The sequence below is a fragment of the Chrysemys picta genome, chromosome 25, assembly GCF_011386835.1.
Source record: "Chrysemys picta bellii isolate R12L10 chromosome 25, ASM1138683v2, whole genome shotgun sequence".
Lineage (NCBI taxonomy): Eukaryota > Metazoa > Chordata > Testudines > Emydidae > Chrysemys > Chrysemys picta.
The window spans coordinates 13,299,734-13,315,424 of NC_088815.1; the positions used below are offsets into that span (position 1 = coordinate 13,299,734).

Genomic DNA, 15,691 nt, shown 5'->3' on the forward strand with positions numbered 1-15,691 from the left:
GCTGTATCAGGCCTGCTCCTCAGAAGGGGAAACTGAGTCACGGGGGAGTTAAGTGAGGTGCTCTAGGTCACCCAGCAAGACAGTGACAGAGTTGGGAAGAGACCCCAGGAGGCCAAGATCCCAGTTGCCTGCTGCAACCACCAGACCACCCTTCCCATCCAGAGCTGGGCATAGAAACCAGGAGTCCTACCTCCCAGTGCCTCTTGCTGCAACCACCAGACTGCTCTGGGCTGGGATCAGCCCTAACCCATTCAGATTTCTCTCTCTCTGTGTGTAGCTGGCTTCCCACCTCCCAGGACATGCTCTCTAGGGGCAGACAGCCTCTCATGAGACCACTGCTTGATCTCCCCCTCTCCCCATAGAGGTTCCAGGGCGGGAATCCCTGTGCTCCCTAGCACCCAGCCCTCCCCAGTCCTAGGTCCAAATGTGACCCGTGAGTCAGGGAGACAAAGGAAGGACACCACCCACCTAGTGATTCTGGAACTGCAGTGCCTCCGTTGCCCTCACCCGGTCATGACTGGCCGAGGGGATGGTGGGATGTTAGATAAAGCCTTGATTCATTCTCCAGCCTGGGAGCCCCCGGGAGCATGACTTCCTGCACCAGAGAAGGCAGGCAGCTGAGAGATCCTCCCAGCCACCGGTCTGATTCACAGGGCCAGATCCTCCCTCTCTTACCCGAAACAAGATCTGTTTCACTGAAGCCGCTGGGGGGGACACCTGTGTCCATGACCAAAGGGTCAGGCCCAACGGAGAAAGTAAGCAGAGGTCTAAATAAGAACCAAGGGCCTGATTCTCAATTCCGTGGGTGCGGGGCCAGGAGGCTTTAAGCCACATTTGTGCTCCTTGTATACCGGGGCTGTGCAGGAGCCTACCTGACCATGGGCGTAAGTTAGAGCACCCTCAGAAGCTGCTCTAAACTGAGCTTGGTTTCCCCTGGCCCCCGTAATGAGTGTCCTGCCTGGGTTAGGATAAGGCACCTTGGTGGTTTGTCTGTGTCTGTGGGGCTGTGTGTGTGGGGAAGCTTTGCCCTGCTACGCTTGTTCAGTGGAGTATGAGCGGGCTTCAGCCTCTCTGGGGCTGTAAAATGGGCGTTTTCCACCAGCTCTCTGACTGCTGTCAATAACACCCCCCTTCGCCTAGCTAGAGAGCTAGACTAGGGAAGGGTGGAGGAGGAATAAAGGTTTTATTGGCACATGTGTGGGACGGTCCCTTTCCTCACCAGCCACGATGGGGCTATGTGTGGGTGAAATGCTGGTAAATTTCACACCAGCCGTTGCTGATATTTAAAAGCACCAAGAAGTGAAATATCCAAAATGCTCCACGGAACCCCGAACTCTTGCTGTATCCTGCTGCCTGCCTCTGAGAGGGCCTCATGAGCTGATGAGATGAGTGGATTCACAGAAAGGTACAGAAGCTGCAAGACCGAGCCCGGGCATCTTGCTGTTGGAGAGGAAATAAGACAGTTACAAACAAAGTTGCAGCCAGAAGGATGGGATTCAAAAGGGTTTGGTCTTCTGGTCTCCGGAGACGCTTTATAGCAGCGTGAGCGCCTGTCATCTAGTTGCATGGACCATGAGCATTTGCCAGGTGGCTTTGAAATGTCACCTTCCGGGCACCTCCTTTGGGAGTCAGCTGAGTCTAGTGGTTAGAGCAGGGGGCTGGGAATTAGGAAAGTCATTGTTCCCCACTCTGCTGCTGACTTTAGGTGTGAGGTTGGCAGTGTCACCTCAGCTCTCTGTCTTGGTTTCCCCAGTCTATGGAGTGGGGTTATATTTATCCACCTTCAAGGAGCACGTGGAGAACCTCAACTGAAAAGTACAGCAATGCTAGTGCCAGGGATTTTAGTGGCAGTGCTTTATTGCTCACTCCAGGAACCAGTGTGTGTGGGGGGGTCTGTAGGGGGTTTCTTGGGCTGGGAAATGTCATGGGGCAGGAGTCTGCCATCCACAGCATTGGGACCAAAAAATAAATTAGTAAACTTCAAAATCAGTTATTTATTGAAGATGAAATTCACCCCTGTGCGTAGGGCCAGCACCCCAGACTGCAAACCCTTTGTGCCCATCCGGGACACAATGAAATGTTCAACGCAGGCTTTCTAAATGAGCTCTGTTTTCAGCGAAGGGACCACTAGAGGCACCAATGAGCACATTAGAGAGCAAGGGGCTGCACTACACTAACCTAAGCTTTCTAATCTGTACTCTTGTCAAGGGCTAGATGGTTTTCTCCTGAACAGGCACCACAAGGAGAAGATTGGTTCATGGACTAACACACCTGCATTCCTTTGGCACAATCTTGTCACTGCCGGTGCAAGGGCCTCCTCCTCTGCAGCTTCTGACATCTGGGATAGATTTGGGGTACCTCCACCTCATTTACTCTCCATCTGACTCCAAAGCTCAGATGGCATGTGTGCCCTCTCTCTTTCTCAAGCTCTTGCTACCTCTTTTCCCTCTGCTGTCACTCATTAGCGCTCTACCTGCATTGCTTCACTCTGGAAAGGATTTGGGAACACAGATAGCATGGAAGATGGACAATGAAATAAAGGTGAATGTAGATTTTGTTTTCATGGCTGGATATTTTTTTAATGGCCCAATTGATTTATTTCTAGTCTAACACAGCTAGGGTGACCAGATAGCAAGTGAGAAAAATCAGGACAGGGGGGTGGGGAGTAATAGGAGCCCATATAAATAAAAGCCCCAAATATCAGGACTGTCCCTATAAAATCAGGATATCTGGTCACCCTAAAGACAGCTCAGTTCTGATCGCCTTGCTTGTGGTTAACGAGGCAGCGTGCTTTGGGCCAGGGCTGCGCCTAGAGTGATAAGGCCAGTTTGGGGTGGCTGGGTGGGCGAGGGGCATTTCTATACCGGCCAAAGCCCCAGTGCAGACGCAGTGATGTGGATTTGGGCAGTGCTGGGGGGCCTGTTTGAGAGCCCTTGGCCCCTGGTTTGCAGAGGCTGGGGCCCCTCAGGGAGGGCTAGTGGAGCGAATAAGACACAAATGATCCCAGTGATTAATAAACCCAGATGTGTGGGAGGCGCCTGCTTCACAGCTCAAGCCAGATGTTAATTGCATGCACACTTAACAAGGAATGAAACAACAGGGCTCACGCAGTGGCTCATTTAAATAAATGTAAATAAAACCCCAGCAAAAACCCCAGTGCAATTATCACCTCCCCCCCCCCCGACCACATTGCTTATCAATATTGATGAACTTCATTTGAATGCCCCGCCTTCTTTTGGCTCCTTCTGCTCTGATTGGCTCGTTCCCTTGTCACTCCCTGGCCCGCCTACCGGCCCCTCCTCTCTTGCTCCCCGTTACTTGGAGGCCCCGCTAAGAAGGTGGCAGCCTAACCCGGCGGCTGTGCTGGGCCCCGCCTTCCTTATTGGGGTGCTGGACGCCGATTGGCCCTCCCGTGCCGTCAGTCACGCCGTGGGGGCCCCCCCCGTCCCCGGCTGGGGCTCGGCAGCAGGTTGGGTTGCGCGGCGGAGGTTGGTGTCTGAGGCGGCCGCGGCGGCGGGCTCCCCTCCTCCGCCCCCTCGGTGCCCCGCGCCCTGCGGAGGGTGAGGAGGGGCCGGGCCCCGGGCCGGGGGCGAGCGGGAGGAGGGCGGGGGGTTCTCGCCCAGCCCGGGAAGGGAGCGACGGGAAACCCCGGCGCAGGCCGCGGCCTGGCGGAGCCCCCGCCCCAGGGACCCCCTCGGGGCCCGGCCGGGCCGGAAGAGGGGCGGGCGTATGGGGGCGTAAGGGGCGGGGGGAGAGGGGGTGGGAGTGGGGGTATGGGGGGGGGGGAGTGGGGGGATGAGGGGGTGGAGTGGGGGCATGGGGGGGGTGGGAGTGGGGGATGAGGGGTACGGGGAGCGGGGGCATGGGGGGGTGGAGTGGGGGGATGAGGGGTATGGGGAGTGGGGGCATGGGGGGATGAGGGGTACGGGGAGCGGGGGTACGGGGGGTGGAGTGGGGGGATGAGGGGTGTGGGGATATGGGGGTGGAGTGGGGGGATGAGGGGTGTGGGGATATGGGGGTGGAGTGGGGGCATGGGGGGTACGGGGAGTGGGGGCATGGGGGGGTGGAGTGGGGGGATGAGGGGTATGGGGAGTGGGGGGATGAGGGGTATGGGGAGTGGGGGCATGGGGGGGTGGAGTGGGGGGATGAGGGGTATGGGGAGTGGGGGGATGAGGGGTATGGGGAGTGGGGGCATGGGGGGGTGGAGTGGGGGGATGAGGGGTACGGGGAGCGGGGGCATGGGGGGGTGGAGTGGGGGGATGAGGGGTGTGGGGATATGGGGGTGGAGTGGGGGGATGAGGGGTGTGGGGATATGGGGGTGGAGTGGGGGGATGAGGGGTGTGGGGGCATGGGGGGGTGGAGTGGGGGCATGGGGGGGTGGAGTGGGGGTATGGGGGGTACGGGGAGTGGGGGCATGGGGGGGTGGAGTGGGGGGATGAGGGGTACGGGGAGTGGGGGGTATGGGGGGGTGGAGTGGGGGGATGAGGGGTACGGGGAGTGGGGGCATGGGGGGGTGGAGTGGGGGGATGAGGGGTATGGGGAGTGGGGGCATGGGGGGTACGGGGAGTGGGGGGATGAGGGGTATGGGGAGTGGGGGCATGGGGGGTGGAGTGGGGGGATGAGGGGTACGGGGAGTGGGGGCATGGGGGGGTGGAGTGGGGGGATGAGGGGTATGGGGAGTGGGGGGATGAGGGGTATGGGGAGTGGGGGCATGGGGGGGTGGAGTGGGGGGATGAGGGGTACGGGGAGTGGGGGGAGAAGAGTGCGGTGGGTGGGAGTGGGGGGGAAGTGAGGGGGATGGGGGAGTGATGGGGGGATGGGGAGCAGGGGGGGGAATGATGGGAAGGTTGGGGGTTAAGGGGTAATGGCATGTGTGGACACTGGGGGGATAAGAGGGTAACAAGGGGTAGTGGGGTAATAAGGGGATTGGCATGTAGGGGATAAGGGGACATGTGGAAGTCCTGGGGTAATGAGTGGGGGGGAATAAGGGGGTACTGGATAATAAGGGTATATCTATCGGGGAGAATGGAGGAATAGGGGGCTTGTGAGGATACTGGGGGAATAAAGGGGCATGTGGTTGGGGAGTGGAGGCTAATGAGGGGCATATTGGCATGTGGATGGGTGAGTTTGGGGTAATAGAGGAGCATGTGGGTGTTCTGGGGTAATACCACAATAGGTATGTGGCGTGAGGGAAATAAAGAGGAATGTTGGGGTAATTAATGGAGGAATGTGGGGAGTTGGATAGGACTGTTTTTTGGATAACTGGGGAGCGGGAACTTGGGGATATAACATGGCTATGGGGGACAGCTGGAAAGCATGGGGGTAATATGAGTTGTATGTGGGACTGGTAACATGCATATAAATATACATGGTTAGTGTGTGTGAGACATAAATGTCAGGATATTCTAGGAGTAGTTGGAGGGTTGGAAGGTAGTAAGTGGAGTATTGGGGAACTGTTAAAGATGTGGGTGGGGTATATCACTGGCAAGGAGTTGATGGCTGGTTGAAGGTAGCTTTCTTGTTCTTTTGGGGAGTATTTTGGCGTGGTGTGAGATGGATTGTAAGTCACAGGCTAGTTTAGGTAGGAATAATTGTGATCAAAGTTTTTCATTTTTTTTTTTTGAGGTGGGGAGGGGCTAGGCAGGTAGTGTGGGTGTTGCAGGCAGCAAGGGAGGGAAATTCTTTCTCCATCTCCTTGTTGAATTTCAGGCTGAGGTGGTATAGAATGGGGAAGCCAAATACTGGCAAGTGTTCTGGAGGAGCAGGAGGGATTAGGAAGGGAAGAGTTTGTGGGTGAGGGGGTGTTATGGCTCATTCTGGAGGCAGTGGATTTCCTCTCAAAGTTGTTTCATTAGGCTGTCTTGGAGGGTCTAAACACTAGTGTTTACTTTTGTACTAGACCATTGCTAGCAGATGTGATCTTAAAATAAAACAGAGGAAAATAACTAATTAGGTTATATTCTAGTGTTAGATTTATTTTGTTCTTTGTATCTTTTTATATTAGTGATTTTGAATTATTCAAATTCCCTATCAGTACAGCTTTTTAAAAAATCGTGTGGAATTGCACTTGATGGATGGATCTTGGCGAAACTGACAACCTACACCTATTTGTTTATAGGTGTGGGTATTTAAAAAATACAACTCTGGTGACTTTACCAGTAGAGGAGCTGACTTCCTCACAGCCCACAGGAAGCAGTAACTTGATATTTAATCTGAGTCCAACTCTATAAGAGAACTCGAGGTCCTTCAAGTAACTGTTCGTGTGTTGGTTTTCTTTTGAAGCATATTAGCTTTCAAAATATCCTTAGTCTTACAACAGCATGGCAGTGAACTAAGACTCTGATTCTGCAGACTTAAAGCATATTCTTAACTTTATGCACTGTGTGTAGTCCCATTGGCTTCAAGTATGTGGGTATATATTTTTATAGGATTGGGGCCTAAATCAGCACAGCTTCATAAAGCAAACAATCTGCTGCAGTTTAACTTCACGGTGTTACCTAGATTACTTCAACTGTATTTATGGCCAGTATGAAATATATTACACAAAATAACACTGGCTAAATATTTAAGTATAGCTTTTTGTGTATAAGCTTCTCTCATGCTTTCTGTAGCTCTAAAACAAACAAGAATAACACGTTTTTGTTTGTGGTCTTCCAAGTGTTGTAACATGTTACAACTTCCAAAGGAAGCAGTTTTTAAATGTACTTCACATGTTTCATTTGTAATGTTCCTTATTTCCCCCTTGAGGTAGTATTTATAATTATTACTTTGTCTTCAAAATATTTTAAAAGTATTATCTAAATGCTCACAACATAGAGGGAGTTTTACATAGAGGTGGGGAAACCGAGGCACACTATTACTTGTTCTAGTCTGGGACAAGCAGAAGGGATGATGCAGTGGTTAGGTGCTAGCTTGGGACTTGGGAGACCCAAGGTCAGTTCCCTACCCTACGCAGACTTCTTCTGTGACCTTGGGCAAATCATTTAATCTCTCTGCGTCATAGTTGCTCATCTGTAAAATGGAGATAGGGCAATGTTACTATCTCTCAGGGGTACTGAGGATAAATACAGGAAAGATTATGAGGTGCTTAGATACTGCCATAATGGGGGGCTGGATAAGTTCTAAAGATATGGGAAAATAGTGTCAGAACTGATGAGAATTTGGGGAGTTCTAGCTCCTGGCTCCCAAACTCATGCTCCAACTACTAGACACTGTTCTCCTCAAACTTGAGCAGACACTCTGGCCTTCAGAAAGTATTAAATGCCATTTCCCCCCCCACTGCTGGTGAAAGTAGCCCACTACTTTGTAAAATGAAAATCACGTAACTGAATTTGTCACTTTTAGTAATAGGGGGAATCATGATTCCTCATACCGAAAGACATCCCATTAGCACAGTGGCTGGTCCGTTGAGCCTTGGTGCTGGCAAAATGCCTCGGCTTAACTGGTTGTCATTAGAATAGTTTATGCTTTGTGCAAGGCTTGAAATAGTCACTTGTCCACTTACCAGTAACTAGTGGGAAGTTTTCCCTGACGTGTTTGGGAGGGGGTGGAGAAAAGCAGAATTTTAGCTGCCATTTAAAAAGAATACCTTCTTGTCCTTTCAGTTGTGAAGAAATGGCCTTTGTAGTGCTCTCTTACTGAATTTGCAGACCCTGGTGCTGTGTAGAAACAACTGATCAGTTTCACTGCTGCTATTCAGAACCCTGGGGGTAGCAATAAAGCTGAAAAACAAGCATGACAGCTTCACTGTATTGCTGCTTGGGAAAAGGCAGGCTCTGGGGGAGGATGGCCCAAAAATGATGGTTGCAAGAATTGCAGAGAAACAGTCCACAACAGATGAGGTATTTGGGGGTTAGGGCAGCTAAGGGTAGGAAGACAACTCCTCTTTAAGAGCTATAGGGGGACTTAATTTTATTAGACCCCCTGCTAAGAAGATAGTGATCTGAAAAGTGAACCCCTTGCAGAGTTTCAAACAGGGTGCTAGGATCCCTAGGATAAGAAGCTATAAACCGCAGCTTGCTCCAGTCCATGTTTTGCCTGTCAGTGCTAGAGGTTTGCACCAGTGTAACTACAGTGGTGGCTAGCCATGAATGCTTGAAATCCTTTGTCTGGACAAGATCTGTTTCCCCATCTCTAAAACAGATAAAAGGGTTGAGACTTGACTGGCTACTGTTTGAACAAGTGATTTGCAGTGTAAAGTGTTAAATTATCATTTGCCTTGTCTAATGTGTTTAGCCACATGCATTTTTTAACTTGGGTGGTACCCTGACCAGTTTTGTCAGAAAGTGTTGAATTTGAAAATTGCTAGTATGACTGGTTTGTAACCCTCCTGATAGGTTAAGAGACCTAACAGGTGATAAACACTATGTTGCCAAGGTGATGTTATGTTCTCCTCCTCCTTTATGGATCTTAGTTTGATGTGCAGAATGTCAGAAGATATTAAAGGGGGGAGGGAATGACATTTAAGAAAAATGTAAGTAATGTTCCTTCCCACAGTGCTCTGTGGTCTCACCTGGTTAATAAACTAAACCTGTTGGAGAACCACCAGCAAAGCTGAAGAGGGCATAATTTTTAAACACATGTCTTCATGCTGGTATCCTCAGCTTGTTAAAAAAAAAAAAAAATAATTACCCAAACTTTTGCAACACAGATAAAATTCAAAGGGCCAAATTCTGCCCTTGGATTCATGCATGAAACTTCTTCGACTTCAGCGGGAGTAGCATGTGCATTGCATATCTGATGGTAGAACTTGTCCCAACTGACTCCGGGCTAGCCTACAGCGCTGTAGGTTTTATTGCTATCACATGAGCATTCCACCTTTCTATTGGCGCTGGTTCAGCTAGATAGGTAGCTGTGGCACCGCCGCAGTTCTGCCTACCCAATGGCGTCTTCAGGACACTTTGGTCATGGATGTGGCTTTGATGTGGGGACTTCAGTACCCCAGAAGGCTAAGACCAACAAACCAAGAGAATCTTTGGGCCTGGTGGGTTCAACTTTCAACCCCCTTCCTCTCAGGTGGTCCTCAGCTGCAGTGGCTTGGCGTAATGACTACCAGCCAGTTCCTGGTAACAACTCAAACTGTCTGACCTACCCTTCCTCAGGAAGGCAGTGGCAGTCTATAGTCTGCAGGCAGCTCCCGGCCCCACCCAGGCTTCTTTCTGAATGTGGGGCCTGCCAGTCTGCTCTCCTTCCCAGTCAGGGCCCCACTGAGCTGTGCTCCCTCCTTTTAACTCCTTCTTCCATGTCTAAGGACCAACACAGGTGTAGTGGGGCGGTGGGGGCTCCATGCCGCTCATTAACCTGTCCCTGACCAGTGTGGGGTTTGTATATCTCATCACAGTAGCTTAACAAAATATACAAGAATAGACTGATGAACTTGATGTATATGTTGCATTTTCTTTAAATACACCAGTTATGCAACTTTTTTTTCATGCATGAGTGTTTGGGGTTTCTAGTATTTAAACTTCTTGTATTATGGGATAGATTATCATGGCAAAGGGGTGTCTTTGTTTAGCCTTATTTAAAATATTACCTGTATTTTGCAACTAGAATCAAAATTAATTTTAAGTCAAGAGAAGAGACTACAAATGGTCAGGAAAATCAAGAGAAAATCTGCTTAATTTTGAAAATGTTGAATATTCACTACACTGATTTATTTTAGTAAATAGAAATCTTAGAAATGCCTGTTGGCCTTCTTCAATACAAATGTCTTGTGCAGAGTGGAAGCAATTTTTAAAGCGTGTGTGGAGTGTGTTTTTGTTTTTTAACATGGAAACCAGATTTTTTTTTTTCTGAATTGGGCTACATGTATGCCACTGATCTTAAATATGTGTTTGACTGAAATAGCTCCAATAACTCATTACTATCTTTGGACTAAACTTGTTCAAAATACTTTCTATGAACAGCTTTTTAAAACTACTGTTTACAAAAAAAGAGGAAATTCAGGCAAACTGTTAGTGTTGAGACACAAACCAGGAAACTTAGTTAAGGCAGATGCTGTCACATAATTTGCCCTTCCCCCACACACTCCAACAGACACAAGCGTCTCTGCCTTATTCTGACCTGTCCTATTGTATATTGGTTTGCAAAATCTTAAGCTTTTCAGACATGTACTTGGAAATATTACTTTTGTTTAAAATATTAAAAAGTGTAAAATCTGAGAACTCCTGAGTCACCTATGTACTGCTTTACTTTGTTATTCCTATAGTAGGAGGAAAAAAGGTATAAAATGGATTTGTGTGAGTGTGTACTCTATGAAAATAACCCACCCTTTTTAGTGTGAATATGACAGTAACTGAACCAAAGGTCTTAGTGCAAGCAGGATTTCCTTCATTTTTAGTCCTGAAGCTAGTGTCATGAATACAGGGCCTATGACAGTTGCAGGATGTTGTTCATCATACTCAGTACCTTGCCCAGTCCCGCTCCGGTCGCTGTAGAGACATGACACCCCTCTCCTTTCCATTAGTCCTCCTGGAACAATCAGCATGAGAAATTGGCGTTCTATTAAAGTTCTTCAAATGGTTTTTCAGCTTATCCCATTCAGAGGGCTTAAGGTCTATTTTTAAACATATAGAAGAGTTGAGGTTGTTGGTTTTTGTTTGTTTGGTTTTTTTTTTCCCCAAAGCCCGGCAGGATTTTTGTCCATTTCTGCTTGCTTTGCTCTTACAATTTAGTCCTTGGGTGTTTTCTGTCATCTCGTGTCTCTCTCCCTCCACCCCCCTCCCCACATGTGTTTTAACCCTTTCCTCTAAAATCAGGCAAATGTTTCTCTTCAGATGTCATTCAGAAATTGCTTTTACAGAAAGTAGTTTTTTCTTCCTAGTTTGGTGGGTGATATCATGATCCCTGCAATGTGCTGGTGGTGAAATTTCTGTTTTGGCTGGCAACAGAATGATGTTTTTGCTCTGTAGGTCATGACTGTTAGTGGATTACTGAAAAGGAGAGCTGTGGTACACCACTTGAATATTCCCAAACACAAATTCTGTTAACTTTAAGATTACTATGTAATTCTTTATTTAAGAACAGTTCTGAGGGCAAATAGTTACAGAATTGAAATGTAGAAGTTTATAAAAAAATCCTTAGTTAAGGTTAATGAATGCAATCACTTCTCTGATAGTACACCTCTACCTCGATATAACGCTGTCCTCGGGAGCCAAAAAATCTTACTGCGTTATAGGTGAAACCGCGTTATATCGAACTTGCTTTGATCCGCCGGAGTGCACAGCCCTGCTCCCCTGGAGTGCTGCTTTACCACGTTATATCCGAATTCGTGTTCTATCAGGCTAAAGGTGTATTGTCATTGTTACATTTAGAAGGTAACATTTTGCTTTTGTGGTATCAACCACTCAAGCAGGCAGTATTGCTTGGATGTTTAAGGGCAATTGTCTACTCCATTAAATGGAAAAGTTGATTCCATTGAAGAGGCTGATCAGTGGAGGTAGGATCAATCTTTCAAGAGGATCACCGCTCCTTTCCTCCAGCCTCACACTATGAACTTCCTATTGTGATATCTAGAACAAAATGTTGGCAAATCATTTTTCCTATGACCTGTGAATGTACTGAGCCCCTGTGGGGGCATTCTACAGAAAGTTTTGTGTTCGGCTAATACAATCAGACTGATTTAATTGCCAGCTAATCCAGATTAAACATTGTCGTCATTCCAATCATTGAATCATATGTGGAGTTATGCCGTTAATCTTGACCCATAGCTTCCTATTGTTATAAAATATTGGCTTTTAAATCTTGAAACAAAAGGCATGTTTTCAGCAGGTAATATATAAAAAGGAACCATTGTACAGTACCTGTTAGATCTAGGAAATAAAAGTGGAACAAATCTTTTGGCGCTGGGGATGTTTTTTGCTTGAGGAGAAGTAAAGCCATGTTGCTTGGAAATGGGGAAACAAGTGTTCTATAAATATTCTTTTTTTTTTTTTTATTTAAATGAAGTGGTGGCAAAAAGCAAGTAGGGATCAGAAGAACATGCTGAACCAAAGGAATAATGTTTGAGCAATTTTGGAGCGGGCTAGCCTAAAAGGAATAGGAAAGACAATGGAGTCAAGTGTGGAAGGAAAGCTGTAGCAAATTGAGGCCACAACTGAAAACAAGTCCAATAGTTTGGAATCTCATTTCATTCACGTGGTTTTGGAACTCTGTCAGTTTGGTTTTGTTGAAGTTTCTTATAACTTGCTTAAACTGTTGCTAACCGACAAGGACAGAAGTAGCCCTGGAAATCGTGATGAAATGAGCATAGAAATCATATACTGTAAACTATGCAGACAGAAGCTTCTCTAGTATCCTGTTTAAGGCCAGGTTTACGCTACATTTATAGGTATAGCTATTGGTAACGGGTGTGAAAAAAGCATACCCCCAGCTGACAAAGGTATTTCTGCAAACCCCCCCAGTTGTAAAAGCAGCTATGTTGACAGAACTTCTGTTGGCATAACTAATATGTATGGGAAGGTGGTGTTACTATAATGGCAGAAACTCCTTGTATCAGCACATGCTGTGTCTACACTACCAGCCTCTGCCGATAGCCATGCTGATTAGCTATACTGGCAAAGCCTGTGTAGTGTGGACTAGGCCTAAATCTGTCTTGTGTAATGTAAAAGTTATTGGAGGCTGAGTGGGAAGAATGGATGTTGAACATTATGAAGAAGTGTAGTGAGGGTAAGGAAATCTGTCACTGTGCCGTGAACAGGGTGTGAAGATTCAGGGTCTGAACTATGGTTAACTTAGTATGGAACCTTAATTCTAAATTTCTGGATTTCAAGTAGTTTTTAATTGCAATAATCTAATGTGTTGGGTTTATATCCTTAAAACTCTTAGTTATTTTTTGTCTAGAGCAGTGGTTCTCAAACTTTTGTACTGGTGACCCCTTTCACATAGCAAGCCTCGCAGTGCGACCCGCCTTATAAATTAAAAACACTTTTTTATACATTTAACACCATTATAAATGCTGGCGGCAAAGCGGGGTTTAGGATGGAGGCTGACAGCTCACGACCCCCCATATAATAACCTTGTGACCCCCTGAGGGGTCTCGACCCCCAGTTTGAGAACCTCTGGTCTAGGGTATGTGTGTGGTAACTCAAGTCTAAATTACTCCCTTTCTTCAGTTTTTAAAATCTTGATACACTGCTACCTCGATATATCGCTACCCGATAGAACACGAATTCGGATATAACGCAGTAAAGCAGCGCTCCGGGGGGGCGGGGCTGTGCACTCGGGTGGATCAAAGCAAGTTCAATATAACACAGTAAGATTTTTTTTTTTTTTTTGCTCCCGAGGACAGCGTTATATTGAGGTAGAGGTGTACTGTCTCTTTTTAGGATAGGAAAGCCACTGGCTCTGATTTCAGATAGCTCAGAAATTGTTTCTTGATAGTTTCTGTCAAACATTAAGTTGGAGCCTGGACTGACCTGGAACAAAAAAAACCAACCAAACAACAAAACCCCCTAAGTGGCAGTTGGCTTCTGGCTTTTTCCACACTCTTCCAGTTTACAAATCGGTTGCACTGTTTTTAACACTTTGCAAGCAGTTTCTATAACCTGCTATTTTGCAGAGACAAGTGCCCCTCTCTCTCTCTCTCTCCATTGCTTAATCTCTAAAACCTGTTAGTCTGGAGCAGTCACAATGCTTTCAGCAGAATGTTTGTCTATAGAACACTTCTTTTCGCCCCCATGCCATTAGTTTGGAGAGTCTAGAGTGTCTCATGTATTTCTAAGAACATGCGTTGTTGCATTCTTTGCAGGATACTGCCATTTAGTTTGGGAAGTCAGGCAGCTGGCAGGTTCCAAGAATGCACTTTACAGCACTAATGTGCTGAAACCAGGGCTCTCCACTTAATCGCCATTTATCATAACCAAAATCCACCACGTAACTGGATTTTTAACTAAGTCTTGGAGGGTGGGGCTTGGATCTAACCTTGCATGAAAATAAACTAATGGTTCTCTGCAGCAAGAGTATGTATTAAAAGCAGATGAGATGTTTAAAGAAGTGCATTGTTGCACTGGCTGAAGAAGTACAAAAGGTCCCGTAATTCCTTTATTTTTCCGGGGAAGGCAATTCTGTTGGTAGCTGCTGGTGAAATAGTAACTGGACTTATTTATTCTTTTACTTCATGGCAAAGACACGCAGGGTGGGTGAGAAGAACCCTTTTTGGTTCTTCATGTATATATTAGGTAAGGGTGTGAGAGCAGAAATATTTGCTTTGAGTTAAGAAACAAAAAGGAGCATTAAAGCTTTACTGTAGTCAACGGGAACAGAAAACACCAGTCCAGCCAGAAGGACTGCAGTAAATACCCAAGGGTTTCCTTTCCTTCATGATCACAGTATGTTGTCCCTGATAGACTATACTCCCTCCTGTCTTTTGGAAGGAGACATTCTAGGGTTGATGAACACAGCCTTTTGTCTGTGTTGCAAACCCTTTCTAAGCAGGGAAGTGGTTAGTCACGTGTATCATTGCTTTAATGGAAAGCTGTTCCCTTGTCACATATAGGTAAGTACATCATGTAGATGCTTAATTTTATGATTTAGGGGTTTTTTTGGAGGTGGGGGTGTGATTGGGGAGAGGACCTGGGTAATCATTTTTTAAAGTTTTTTTTTTTTTTTAATCATTCTTTTACCTTTATGGCTGGACGATAAATGTTGCTGATTGCTTCTCTTCCTCTTGTGATGGAACAGGTTTTAATTCTGTTTACTATGTTCGGACAAAATTAGGATTCCAGATTTTATTGCAACATGGTGTTTCCCTTCTCCTGACACCCTTGAGGTAGAACAGTCTTTGTTGTGGATTCTGGTTTATTTTGCCTTTCCCCCCAGAGCTTTCTAAAACTGGCAAGTTTGTATTTTCTTTTTTGTACTATAACAATCAAAATTGAATTATGTCTGTAATTTCAGAAAGAGCTTCCTTTAGGTACTAAGCAATTTATATGCTGAGTTTTTTCTTGACCTTGTCATTAGGTGGTTCTGATTTTTCTTTTGGACCTCTTTAGGAGTTGGGCTGCTCTGACTACATTTTCACTTTGTTAGTTCAGATTCAAGACCATGTATTTTGACTTTTCTGCTGTTTTAAATCTAGTAGGCAGGACTAGATACTGAGAAAAAAGGGTATTCTGGGGTTTCAGTAAACAAAGTGAAGATCAAACCAACTTCTGTTTCCTCGGATACCCCACATTCAAATTTCCAAGGAAGACCATCCGACTAGACTAAGGTCAGTCTGTAGGGCTGTTATGTCCGTCACAGAGACTAGTGTCCCTCAGATTGTACTTCATGTATCCTGCTCATTTGTATGAAGACCTCCTTTTGCTGCTGCAGTGCCATTGATGTTTGCAAGTAAGCTGTGGAAAGAATGTCCATAGTAGAAATTGCAGTAGAATTTTTTTAAGTTTTCATTTCAACTCCTCTGCAGTTGTGTGTATCATTCTACTGAGGGTACAGAAATTCTGCCCAGCATTCTGAATGAAGAGGCTCACTTGCAGATGTTCTTCTGGGAAAGGTAACTCTCCTGCAGACATGTAGACGTGAGATATTGATTTTAGTAATGCTTTTGATGCAGTGCCACATAGCATTCTCATAAGCAAACCAGGGAAATGTGGTCTAGATGAAATTACTATAGGCTGGGTGCACAATTGGTGAAAGACCGTACTCAGCGTAGTTATCAAAGGTTTGCTGTCAAATGGGAAATAACAAGTTT

The 15,691-nt window shown here is 46.5% G+C and overlaps 1 protein-coding gene across 16 annotated transcripts in view; it reads left to right on the forward strand.

Annotated features, from left to right (window-relative positions):
• The first annotated feature begins 3,281 nt into the window (after positions 1-3,281).
• Positions 3,282-15,691, forward strand: part of GNG7 (G protein subunit gamma 7) — a 131,729-nt gene continuing 119,319 nt past the window's right edge. For 4 of the 16 annotated variants that reach the window (XM_024108129.2, XM_065578516.1, XM_065578518.1 and 1 more), the window contains exon 1: positions 3,282-3,560. The gene's annotated coding sequence lies outside the window, so the exon portion shown is untranslated. The remainder of the gene's footprint in view (positions 3,561-15,691) is intronic. The other 12 variants (XM_065578510.1, XM_065578511.1, XM_065578514.1 and 9 more) reach the window with 9 other exon arrangements.